General features: G+C 30.5%; 2 protein-coding genes and 1 non-coding gene across 3 annotated transcripts in view; 2 read left to right on the plus strand and 1 right to left on the minus strand.

Annotated features, from left to right (window-relative positions):
* LOC124432392 (probable serine/threonine-protein kinase yakA) overlaps positions 1 to 12,031 on the minus strand; it is a 114,031-nt gene that overhangs the window by 34,678 nt on the left and 67,322 nt on the right. The window lies entirely within an intron of this gene.
* LOC124432393 overlaps positions 1 to 12,031 on the plus strand; it is a 38,966-nt gene that overhangs the window by 19,524 nt on the left and 7,411 nt on the right. Inside the window, exon 3 of the mRNA XM_046981333.1 lies at positions 1 to 81. This exon is cut by the window's left edge and continues 126 nt beyond it. The gene's annotated coding sequence lies outside the window, so the exon portion shown is untranslated. The remainder of the gene's footprint in view (positions 82 to 12,031) is intronic.
* Positions 2,728 to 2,847, plus strand: LOC124432601. The gene has a single exon (XR_006944338.1). It is a non-coding gene; the product is annotated as a 5S ribosomal RNA (ribosomal RNA).

Genomic DNA, 12,031 nt, shown 5'->3' on the forward strand with positions numbered 1-12,031 from the left:
TCTAAATCTGGATGCATATTATTGCACATTATCAAGATTTAAAAGCGATGCACACCGCGGCATCGAATGCCTACAGTTCTGGTATGACTTTGCAACGTTTATACTACAGGATCTAACTAAGTGAGTGAGTGAGTGAGTGAGCGAGCGAGCGAGTGAGTACTTACTTAAGTAGGTTGCCTTTTAGATATTGCCCGACCTCTTTTCTCTTACCGCCATTTTTACGGAAAACGAAATTCACAGAGAGTGGGCAGAACCGATTCTCTCTATAGTCTCTTAGAAGTTCATCCACCGTATTATATACAGCTGACGGAGGTGTGCTATTGTTTCGCTAGCCTCTCGATGGGGACGATGAGAAAGAAAGAGAAAGAGTGTGTATGTGTATGAGAGAGAGAGAGAGAGAGAAAGAGATTGAAAGAAAAAGAATGTGTGAGAGAGAACGAGAGAGAGAGGAGAGAGAGAGGAGAGAGAGAGAGAGAGAGAGAGATTGAAAGAAAAAGAGTGTGTGAGAGAGAACGAGAGAGGGATCGATAAAAAGAGATTGAGAGAAAGAGAAAAAGAGAGAAGGAGACATAAAAACTGAGAGAAAGAGAGAAAAAGAAAGATTGATAAAAAGAGATTTAGAAGGAGAGAGACAGAAAGAGAGGGAGAGTAAGAGAGAAAGAGATAGAAAGAAAAAGAGTAAGAAAAAGATGAAGAAACAGTATGAGAGAGAGAGAGAGAGAGAGAGAGATTGAAAGAAAAAGAGTGAAAGAGAGAAAGAGATTGAAAGAAAAAGAGTGAGAGAGAGAAAGAGAGAGAGAGAGAGAGATTTAAAGAAAGAGTGAGACAGAGAGAGATTTAAAGAAAAAGAATGAGACAGAGAGAGAGATAAGAAAAAGAAAAAAAATATTAAATGGAGATAGATGGAACTAACTAAAGAATGAGTGATATTAAGTGAGAAAGAGAGTAAGAGAGAGAGAGAGAGAGAGACATACTACCAAGAAAGAAAGAAAGAAAAAAAAGAGATGGACAAAAGGATGAAACAAACAAAAGAGTGAGTGAGCCAGAGTGAAAGAGAAAGAGATAGAGAGATAGATATAGATATACGATCAAGAAAGTATGAGAGAAGCAGAGAAAGAAAGACAGAGAGAGAGAGAGAGAGAGAGAGAGAGAGAGAGAGAGAGAGATAAATAACAACAGGAAGGAAATGAAAATACAATATATTAGGTTGGAAACTATGAAACGGGTGTTGAATGATAATAAATAACTAAACAAAAACGCCCGTTTCATAGTTTCCAACCTAATATGTACATTATTGTGTATATATATATATATATATATATATATATATATATATATATAAATGGGCGATGAAAATGTTAGACTTTCCTTTCCATTGATTTTAAACCACGCACTGATTAAATTATCGTAAGCACCATACAATGCTTATGTACTTACTTATTTACTTAATTTTATACATATCTGCTAATTTTGTTACAATTATTTATTTATTTATTTATTTATTTATTTATTCAACACATATTCGCATTAAAGAATGTACACACACATATATATACATACATACCTATATGCATACATATATACATACATGCATATATACATATTAAGTATAAATGTTTCTGAATTAGGTTAGGTTCTCAATGATTTAAAGCACGTAATTGTATATGTACGAATATATGCAAGTACTTAGTAGTGTATTGTTGAATTGTGTAGGTGTATGTCATTTTTTTTTACTGTCTGTCTCTCTCCCTCCCTCTCTCTCTCTCTCTCTCTCTTTCTCTCGCACTCATTAAGCCAGGAACGATTTTGTTGATCATTCATTGCGTAATTGAAAAAAATGGCGGATTGTTGCTTAGGTTAATAGTAGCAATGATACGATGGGAATGAGGAAAGGGAATGTTATATTCTTATTACATTTATATTAATATTACATTTGTATGGATATTTAAACGATTTTACATATCATTATTCGAATTCGATAATGCATGTAAATGTTTAAGTAATTATACATTCGATATAATAATATCGATAGATCGATAGTTTTACGAGAGTTAATTCAAAATGGTGCGAAGTAGGTAGCCATCTTTGATATTTTCTCATTTTCTTTTTCTTCTCTTTTCGTTTTCTTTTCCTTTCTTTATTTTTTTTTTCGTTCGATTATTACGAGATTCGAATCTTTAAGGCGTACGTTAAATATTCATAGATTAGATCGTGATAGAAATTCTATATTTTTTCAGGTAATGTTTCACACTGGAAAGGTCAAAGATTTCTAAGTGGGATTCGAAAAGAAAGGTTATGTTAGAATGAATAAGGAAAAATGTTTTAGGGACGATTTTGAAAAAAAAAAAAAAGAGAGAAAAGCGATTTATGTGCAATTCTTTTTTGTCGTTGGACTAATTTTTGTATTAAATTTCCTTCTATTTTCTTTTTTTTTGGCTTTTTTTAAATTTCAAAATCAAATCTTTTAAGTATTTTATATGTTTATAGTACATATATAAATGTTGAAATTATTACTGGTAAGATTTACGAGATTTTTCGATGAGATACGTAGTATATTCACGCGTATACGTTGGATAAAAAAATATGAATTTTTTCCTTTGTTTTATATATGTCATTTAATTTTTTACATATATACGAATAGCAATATATATTTTATAATTTAAAGAAACATTTAATAAAACCAATGGAATGTAGAACAAAATTGCGTAATAAAATTTTGATTTATAAGTCAACGATCATACCACGTTGTAAAGCACCAGTTCTCGTCCGATCACTGAAGTTAAGCAACGTTGGGCACGGTTAGTACTTGGATGGGTGACCGCTTGGGAACACCGTGTGTTGTTGGCAATTTTTTTTCTTCTTATCAACAATTAAAAAATACATCACATTGACAACAACAATAATAATAATAATAATAATAATCAAAACTTTTTGACTGAATATTATCGAGTGTATAAAATTCGTCGTAGAAAAAATATTTCAACGATCTCATCCGATATATATATATATATATATATATATATATATGTATTTATTCTGAAAAAGTATTCATATATTTATTTATATTTCTTATTATTAATGAAAAAAAAAATAATTATTATAATTATAATAAATAATAATAATAATAATCAATGATCTATTTGTGTGTTAAATTCTAGACTTGTTGGATATTTGTTAGGTAAATAAATACGATTGATATTTCTCACCTGATAATTTCTTATTTCTTTATTTTGATATTTTTAGAAGAGGTTCGAAAAAAAAAAGAAAGAGAAAAATATTTTTATATTTTTATGAGAGGAGAAAAATAATTTTGGAGAAAAAGTAAAATCTGTCGAAAAAATATTAGATATTGGATTGACCTCGTTGGGTCGTACCACCTGAGATGTTCTTTCGATTAAACGGCTCATGCCAATTATGACCCAGATTTATGATCTTAAGAAAGACGAAAATATTCGGAGGGTATCGTCGAAAGATTTTAGAATCTATAGTATGGAAATTGTTATGTTTAGAATCAATAATTGTTTTTTTTTCTTTTTTTTCAATAAACACACATATATATATACACACACACACACACACACGCACACATAGGGGAAAATTACTAGACGTATAAATTGAAAATAAAAAATGAATTATAGAAACGAATTGAAAGAAATCGATTACAAAAAAAAAAGAAAAAAAAAGAAAGAAATACAATGGAAATGAATAAAAAGGGATGAATCGAAAAAAAATTAACCGAACGAAAAATGAATGAGAAAAATGAGCCAAATGAAAAATCAATAAAATAAAAGATGAATGAAACAGATAAATGAAAATTGTATGAGAAAAATGATCTAAATGAAAAATGAATTTAAAAAAAATGAATAAAATAAAAGATGAATGAAAGAGATAAATAAAAATCGAATATAAAATGAAACGATGATTAAAAGAGATAAATAAAAATTGAATATAAAATGAAAGGATGATTAAAAGAGATAAATGAAAAATGAAGTTAAAATTAAAAGTGTTCGTTTTAAATTCTACTTCGCCGATTACTTTTTTATTATTAAATATAAACAATATATAGTATTAAATAAATAAAATTATATATATATATATATAATTTTATTATATAATTTATCAAATTGATATTATAATATAAATGTATCAAAAATTAATATTGGATAGATCAATAAGTATTATCAAAGTTATCTAACAAATATTCGATAAAAAATTACTATGTATATATAAACTATGTCATACATATATACACATACGCACACATATATATGGAATATTTTTTATTTACTCATTAGATAAGACAATTATAGATTGCATCGTAACATTGATGATAAATATATTATTTGCAATTTCTTACGAAGAAATCATTATAAATGTCGATTTCAATATCAATACCGATAACGACGTAATATAAAAATAATCAAATAATCAAATAATCAATGAAAAAATGAAATAATGAAAACGTGCCTTTTTGTTTGCAAATATAGTATCGCAGATACACGTATACGACCATTATAAAAATAAATCTGAATTTTTATGTCGTTTGAAAAGAAAAGAAAAAAGAAAAACAAAAACGAAAAAAAAAACAGAAGAAAATACTCGTTCTCGTAAAAATTGAATTGTATCGAATCAAAAGATAAAGTCAAATCGAATCACGTTGAGTCACGTTAAGTCAAATTAAATCATGTCAAATCGAGTCAAGATGAGTCAAGTTGAATCAAATCAAGTCAATTCAAATCGAGTCAATTCAAATCACAGTTAAATCAATGTTAAGTTAAGTTAAGTTAATTTATGTTAAATTAACGACAACGAGGATATAATACATTAAATCTTTCGACACATTTGTCCGTCGGCGTTATCTCCAGGGGCCCTTTCTTCCATGGTACACCATTATAGTGAGATAGCGAGGTTCAGGTACCGATCGGTCGTTGTTTTAGGTGGGGCCCTCATTCCACCCCCTCTCCCCCACCCCACCGCCACCTCCTCTCACTCCTTTGCCCTCCTCTTTCAACCATCCACAAGCCATTGGGACGAATCGTACACTACCACCATTTGGAAGAATCTTCTCTCTCTCTCCCTCTCCCTATCTCTCTCTCTCTCTCTCTCTCTCTCTCTCTCTCTCTTTCTCTCTCTCTCTTAACTTGAACAGAAGTTCTATATAAGATATTCTCGAAACGTAAGAAATAAAGAAACACAAGTCACCATACGTCGCCACCCGTAAGTACTACTGGCACTCGGCCATTCCGAAAAAAGGAACATGGAAAAAAATGAACAACAAACAAAAAGGAAGAAGAAAAAGAAGAAGAAGAAGGAGAAGAAGAGGAAGGAAAAAGGATAAAAAAAGAAAAAAAGAAAAAATGAAAAAAGGAAAGAAAAGAAAAATGAAGCAGGTAATCAGAAGGCACTAAACAACGATACCAAGCTGGCAGTTAAAGGGCTCGCTCTCTCTCTCTCTCTCTCTCTCTCTCTTTCTTTCTCTCTCTCTCTCTTTCTCTCTCTCTCTCTCTGTTGTCATCGGTGGTACAACAAACCAAACGTTTGGAAGAAGGGGATGGTGAGGACAAACCCTTGGTATTATTTGCAGCAGTCGTCGACATTTGTCGTAGGTGGTCTTGCGACAGTACCGTATACGACACAAATACATACATATGTTTATATTTACATATATACATATATATATATATATATGTATGTACGTATATATGTATATATGAAGAAAGAAAGAGGAGCCATGTATGTAGTTTAACATCTAACTGTCTCACTCTCTCTAACTTATTTTCTTTATTGTTGTACACGTATCTTTTATCTTTATCTCTCTCTCTCTCTCTCTCTCTCTCTCTCTCTCTCTCTCCTTCTTACTCCTTACTCTTTTGTTATCCAGGTAACGTGTATGATGTTTTCTCCATCTCTCCCTCTCTCTCTCTCTCTCTCTCTCTCTCTCTCTCTCTCTTTGTCTCTCTTACTCTTATTCATTTGTAGTTTTGCCAACGTGTATGATGTCCTCTCTCTCTTACTCTCTCTCTCTCTCTCCCTCTCTCTCTCTCTTTCTCTCTTTCTTTGTGTTACTATATTTTACTCTCTTTCTCACTTGGATAGGTAGGTACGGCTTGAAAAGATATGGGGATTTCAGGACCGTAACTAATTACCGAGAAAACGAGGGAAGAAGGATCGTGGTAAGCTACTACTACGACTACTACTACTACACTACTACTACTACTACTACTACTACTACTACTACTACTACTACTACTACTACTACTACTACTACTACTATTACTTAGTGGTAGTCTACTACTCCTACTACTACTACCGCACTATTAATATTATTAATATTATTACTATTACTACTACTACTACTACGACACTATTAATATTATTAATATTATTACTATTACTACTACTATTGCTACTACTACTACTACTACTACTACTACTAATACTACACACTAATACTGCTAATACTATTACTATTACTGCTACTATTATTACTACTACTATTATTATTACTACTATTATTATTACTATTACGTTCGTGATTGTAAACGTGAGGATTGGCTTTGGGTGGGTGGGTGGGGAGGGGTTAGGGGAGCTGGGAAGAGTTAAAATGGTGGAGAGGAGGTTCTAGTCGACGAGGATTTAAACGCGTCACGATCGTTCGAACGACTGCTCGTAGACGAAGCACGTGAGAGAGAGAGAGAGAGAGAGAGAGAGAGAGAGAGAGAGAGAGAGAAAGAGGGAGAGAGAAGGAGAGAGAGAGAGAGAGAGAGAGAGAGAAAGAGGGAGAGAGAAGGAGAGAGAGAGAGAGAGAGAGAGAGAAAGAGGGAGAGAGAAGGAGAGAGAGAGAGAGAACATTTTCCTGGTTTATGGGGCGTCCAACGAACGACCGTCCACCCCATCGATGCGACCACTTTTCTTTTATATTTCTTCTTTTTTTCTAGTTTTTTTTTTTCGTCTTCATCCTCGTTGTCCTATCTTCGTCCTTTTTCATCTTCTTCTTCTTCTTCTTCTTTTTCATCTTCTTTTTCTTCTTCTTATTCTTTTTCTTCCTCCTCTTCCTCCTCCTCTTCTTCTTCTTCTTCTTTTACATTATTGTATGTATGTAACTGAACGATGTGGTTCAGACAATTTTACGAGGAATGGAGTGTAAACGTTTATTACAAATTTTTCATATTGTTCTTTTATTATTTGTACATTTATAATATATGCACATGTATATATGTATATATATATATATATATATATATATATATATACATATTTTTTTTTATTTATTTTTATATTAATGTGAAAAGATAAATATATATGTATATTATGTATAATATACATAACGTATATAATATATACGTAATATATACATTTATGTTTATGTAATATGTATTAAGTAACATATACGTTAAATAAATTTTATATATATATATATAAATATGTATAAATATATATATATATATATATATATTATATTATTAAATATTAACAAATATATATATGTACATTTATATATATACATGACATACATGACATATATATACATACACACACACCCATAATCATATATATATATATATATGCATTAATCATATGCATAAATATAAGTATTTATAAATATATATATATATATATACATGTACATATATGTATACACATATTTATAAACATATATGCAATATATTCAAATGTAATTCAATTTTTCAAAGACATTCCGAAGGTTATTTTCTCCTTCTCCTTGTATCGCCATTAAAAAAAAAAAAAAAAGAAAAAAAGAAAAGAAAAAGAAAAAAGAAGAAAGGAACACTCAACAAACCTCGAACGAATCGTAAATCGGTTCAAAAAAAAAAAAAAAAGGGAAGAGAACTGAACGAAATCAAACGATTATTTTCTTTTTTCTATTTTAATTCTTTTCAAAAATCGTCGATTCAGTACGCCAATAAAGACGAAATACGTTAAGGGAAGAGAAGAAAAATGAAAAACAAAAATTGAGAATAAAAGAATAAAAGAATGAAAGGGAAAAATGAAAAAGGGAAGAACAGGAAAATTGACAAGGAAAAGAAAACAGAAAGGAGAAAAGGGAAGACGCTTCTACAAAGAAAAAAAGAGAGAGAGAGAGAGATAGAGAGAGAGAGAGAGAGAGAAAAGAAAAAGAAGAACGAACGAACGAAAGAGAGTAAAGGACAATTAAAGAAAAAAAAAAGAAAAAAGAAGAGGAGGGAAAAAAGAAAAAGAAAAATAATAATAAAGAAAGGAGAAGAAAAAATAAGAGGGGGGGGAAAGAAAAACAAACAAAAGAACAAAAAAAAAACAAACAAACAAACAAACGAACAAACAGACAAACAAACGAAGGAACGAACGAACAAAAAAATACAGAAGAAAGGACAAAGAGTTAAGATAAGATTTAGTACAGGGCGATGAAGCGAGAAGGGTGCGCGGTTGAAGCGTTAGACGAGAAATAGTGGGGGAAAGGGGATGTGGGTGTTGGCAAAGGGTGAGGGGGAGGGGATTTTATAAGCGTGGACGCGTCAATTTTCAATGTTGACATACGGGCCCAAAGCGTCGAGACGTGAAGGTGATAGTGGATGTGGACGAAGAGGGGAAAGATAGAGAAAGAGATGGATGGATGGATAGAGAAAGAGAGAGAGAGAGAGAGAGAGAGAGAGAGAGAGAGAGAGAGAGAGAGAAAGAAGATTACTAAGAATGCAGAGGCACGCGCGTCACCGGATATGAGGCCCACACACGGACAGGATCGACACGTAACGTACGTAAGCGCGCGTGCATCGTCCCTCTCTTTTTATTCTTCTTATTCTTATTTGTAAGAATAGAAAGAGAGAGATATATATATATGTATGTATATATATATATATATGTATGTATGTATGTAAATATGTCTGTATGTTATATGTCTGTATGTATATATATGGAGAGAAAGAGAAAGTAAAAGAGAAAGAGAAAGAAAGAGTGAAAGATAGAGATAGATAGATAGATGAATAGATAGAGAGAGAGAGAGAGGGAGAGAAAGAGAAAGAGAAATAAATATGGTCTGTAGGGCACTTGTCTCTTATCAAGGATATTCTTTTTCTTTCCATCTTTCTATCCCTCTCTTTTTCTTTCTATCTTTCTATCCTTCTCTTTTTCTTTTTCTTTATTTTTATCTATCTTTCTCTTTTTCATTTTCTCTCTTTCTTTCTATCTTCCTCTTTTCCTTTTTCTTCCTTTCCTTCTATCTTTCTATCTTTCTCTTTTTCTTTATCTTTTTCTTTCTCTTTTTCTATTTCTTTCTATCTTTCTCCTTTAATTTTTCATTCCCTTATTCTCTTTCTTTCTATCTTTCTCTTTTACTTTTTCATTCTCTTTTTCTCTTTCTTTCTATCTCTCTCTTTCTCTTTTTCTTTATATCTTTATCTTTCTCTTTTTCTTCCTATCTTTATCTTTATCTTTTTCTTTCTTTTTTTCTTTTTCATTCCCCTTTTCCCTTTCTTTTTATCTTTATCTTTTACTTTTTCATTCTCTTTTTCTTTCTCTTTTTCTTTTTCTTTCTCTTTTCTCTTTCTTTCTATCTTTCTCTTTTTCTTTCTTTCTTTCTATCTTCCTCTTTTCCTTTGTCTTCCTTTCTTTCTATCTTTCTCTTTCTCTTTCTATCTTTCTCTTTCTTCTTTTCTTTCTATCTTTCTCTTTCTCTTTCTTTTTATCTTTCTCTTTTCTTTTTTCCTTCTATCTTTATCTTTATCTTTTTCTTTCTCTTTTTCTTTTTCATTCCCCTTTTCTCTTCCTTTCTATCTTTCTCTTTTACTTTTCCATTCTCTTTTTCTCTGTCTTTCTATCTTTCTCTTTCTCTCTTTCATTCTATCTTTATCTTTCTCTTTTCCTTCTTCATTTTCTTTTTCTTTTTCTTTCTCTTTTCCCTTTCTTTCTATCTTTCTCTTTCTCTTTCTCTTTCTATCTTTCTCTTTCTTTTTTTCTTTCTATCTTTCTCTTTCTCTTTCTTTTTTTCTTTCTATCTTTCTCTTTCTCTTTTTATCTGTCTCTTTTTTTCCTTATTATCTTTCTCTTTTTCTTTCTATCTTTTTCTATCTCTTTTTCTTTTACTTTTTATCTTTCTCTTTTTCTTTTTCACTCTATCTTTCTCTTTCTCTTTTTCATTCTATCTTTCTCTTTCTCTTTCTTTTTTTCTTTCTATCTTTCTCTTTCTCTTTTTCTTTTTATCTGTCTCTTTTTTTCCTTATTATCTTTCTCTTTTTCTTTCTATCTTTTTCTATCTCTTTTTCTTTTACTTTTTATCTTTCTCTTTTTCTTTTTCACTCTATCTTTCTCTTTCTCTTTTTCATTCTATCTTTCCCTTTCTCTTTTTCTTTCCGTCTATCTTTTTTCTTTCTATCTTTTTCTCTCTCTTTCCCTTTCTATTTATCTTCTTTTCCTTTTTCTTTCTATCTTTCTCTTTCTCACTCCACTATAACTAAGCTACTACCAGCTTTTCTACGTCTCTTTCTTCCGTTTCTTTTTCTCTTAGTCTCTATTTTCTTTTGTTTTGTTTTTTTTTTTCTTCACTTCTTATACGATAGAAGTAATTTTCAGCACGTGCCTGTTCTTTCCGTCCTTGCCTTTTTTCTCCCTTCCCCCCTCTCCCTCTCTCTCTCTCTCTCTCTCTTTCTCTCTCCTTTTTTCTTCTTCTGCATGTGCATACAGAGAATTGTTTTTTTACCATGAGTATAGCAATGTTCTTTTTTTTATATATAAATAATACATTGTAATATGTTTATATTATTTATAGAAAGTATATACTAAATAAGTAAATATATATATATATATATATATATGAATGTATATAAATGTTTATATAAATATACGTTTATTCTCATTCTCCCATAAGAACTATCATTTACTTTCTGTTCTTGTCTTTCTTTTCATATATGTATATATATGTATATATATGTATATATATGTATATATATGTATATATATACGTAAATATGTATAAATGTTTATAAATAATATTATCAATATTTATATAGATATCTCCCTTCTCTCTCTCTTTCTCTTTTTTGTTGAATTAAATTTGCTTTCTGCACGTGTCACTTCTTTTATCCTTGTCTTTCTCCTTTCCTTTCTGTCCCTCTCTTTCTCTTTATATATATAATAGACGATTTATACTTATATTTTTCTCTTTTTCTTCAGCTATTTTTTTTGTTAGTCCGCTCGTCTATCTCTTCCTATCTTTTTCTCTCCTCCTATTCTTAGAAATTACATTTTACATATATATATATATATAAATATAATAATTAATAATATAATGATTGATTTGTTCTATACATTTATCTGTTTCTATTTCTCTCTTTCATAAGAGTTACAATAATTTATATATTTAATAAATAATATATATATATATATATATATATATATATATATATATGTATAATAAATGAGTTATACGTATCTCTCTCTTTCTCTTTCTTGTATATAACATATAAATATATATATAAAAAGTATAAATATTCATACTATATGTCTATCTCATTCTATCTTTTTCTTTCAGAAGAATTTCAACAATCAATATAATTTATCAATAATATATATAATATACAAAAAAAAATATATATATATATATATATTTATATATAATATACGATTTATACATTTCTCTCTTTCTCTTTTTCTCTCTTTTTTTTCTCTTTATCTCTTTCAATCAATTTCTTTCTCTCTCTCTCTCTCACTCTTTCAGTATGTCTGTCCCCTCGTCTCTCTCTCTCTCTCTCTCTCTCTCTCTCTCTCTCTCTTTCTCTCTTACGTATGGAGAACTAACGGACGTAAAGGAACGGACGGATCGACACATAGCACGCGCATGAATATGTAAAGACGTCTGTAAAAAAAGGAGGAGGCTTGGCGGGGGCCGACGTTGATCGCGGCGCGCATAATAATCAGAGCCGCGTCATGCCAATAACATCGCGCCGATCGCCTAATGTCCGATCGATAAACCCCTTCGCGACGCGATCAGACCGCTAACTTTCCGTCTACTCGCTAAACCCATAAACGTTATACTCATATA

The sequence above is a fragment of the Vespa crabro genome, chromosome 25 (assembly GCF_910589235.1).
Source record: "Vespa crabro chromosome 25, iyVesCrab1.2, whole genome shotgun sequence".
Classification (NCBI taxonomy): Eukaryota; Metazoa; Arthropoda; class Insecta; order Hymenoptera; family Vespidae; genus Vespa; species Vespa crabro.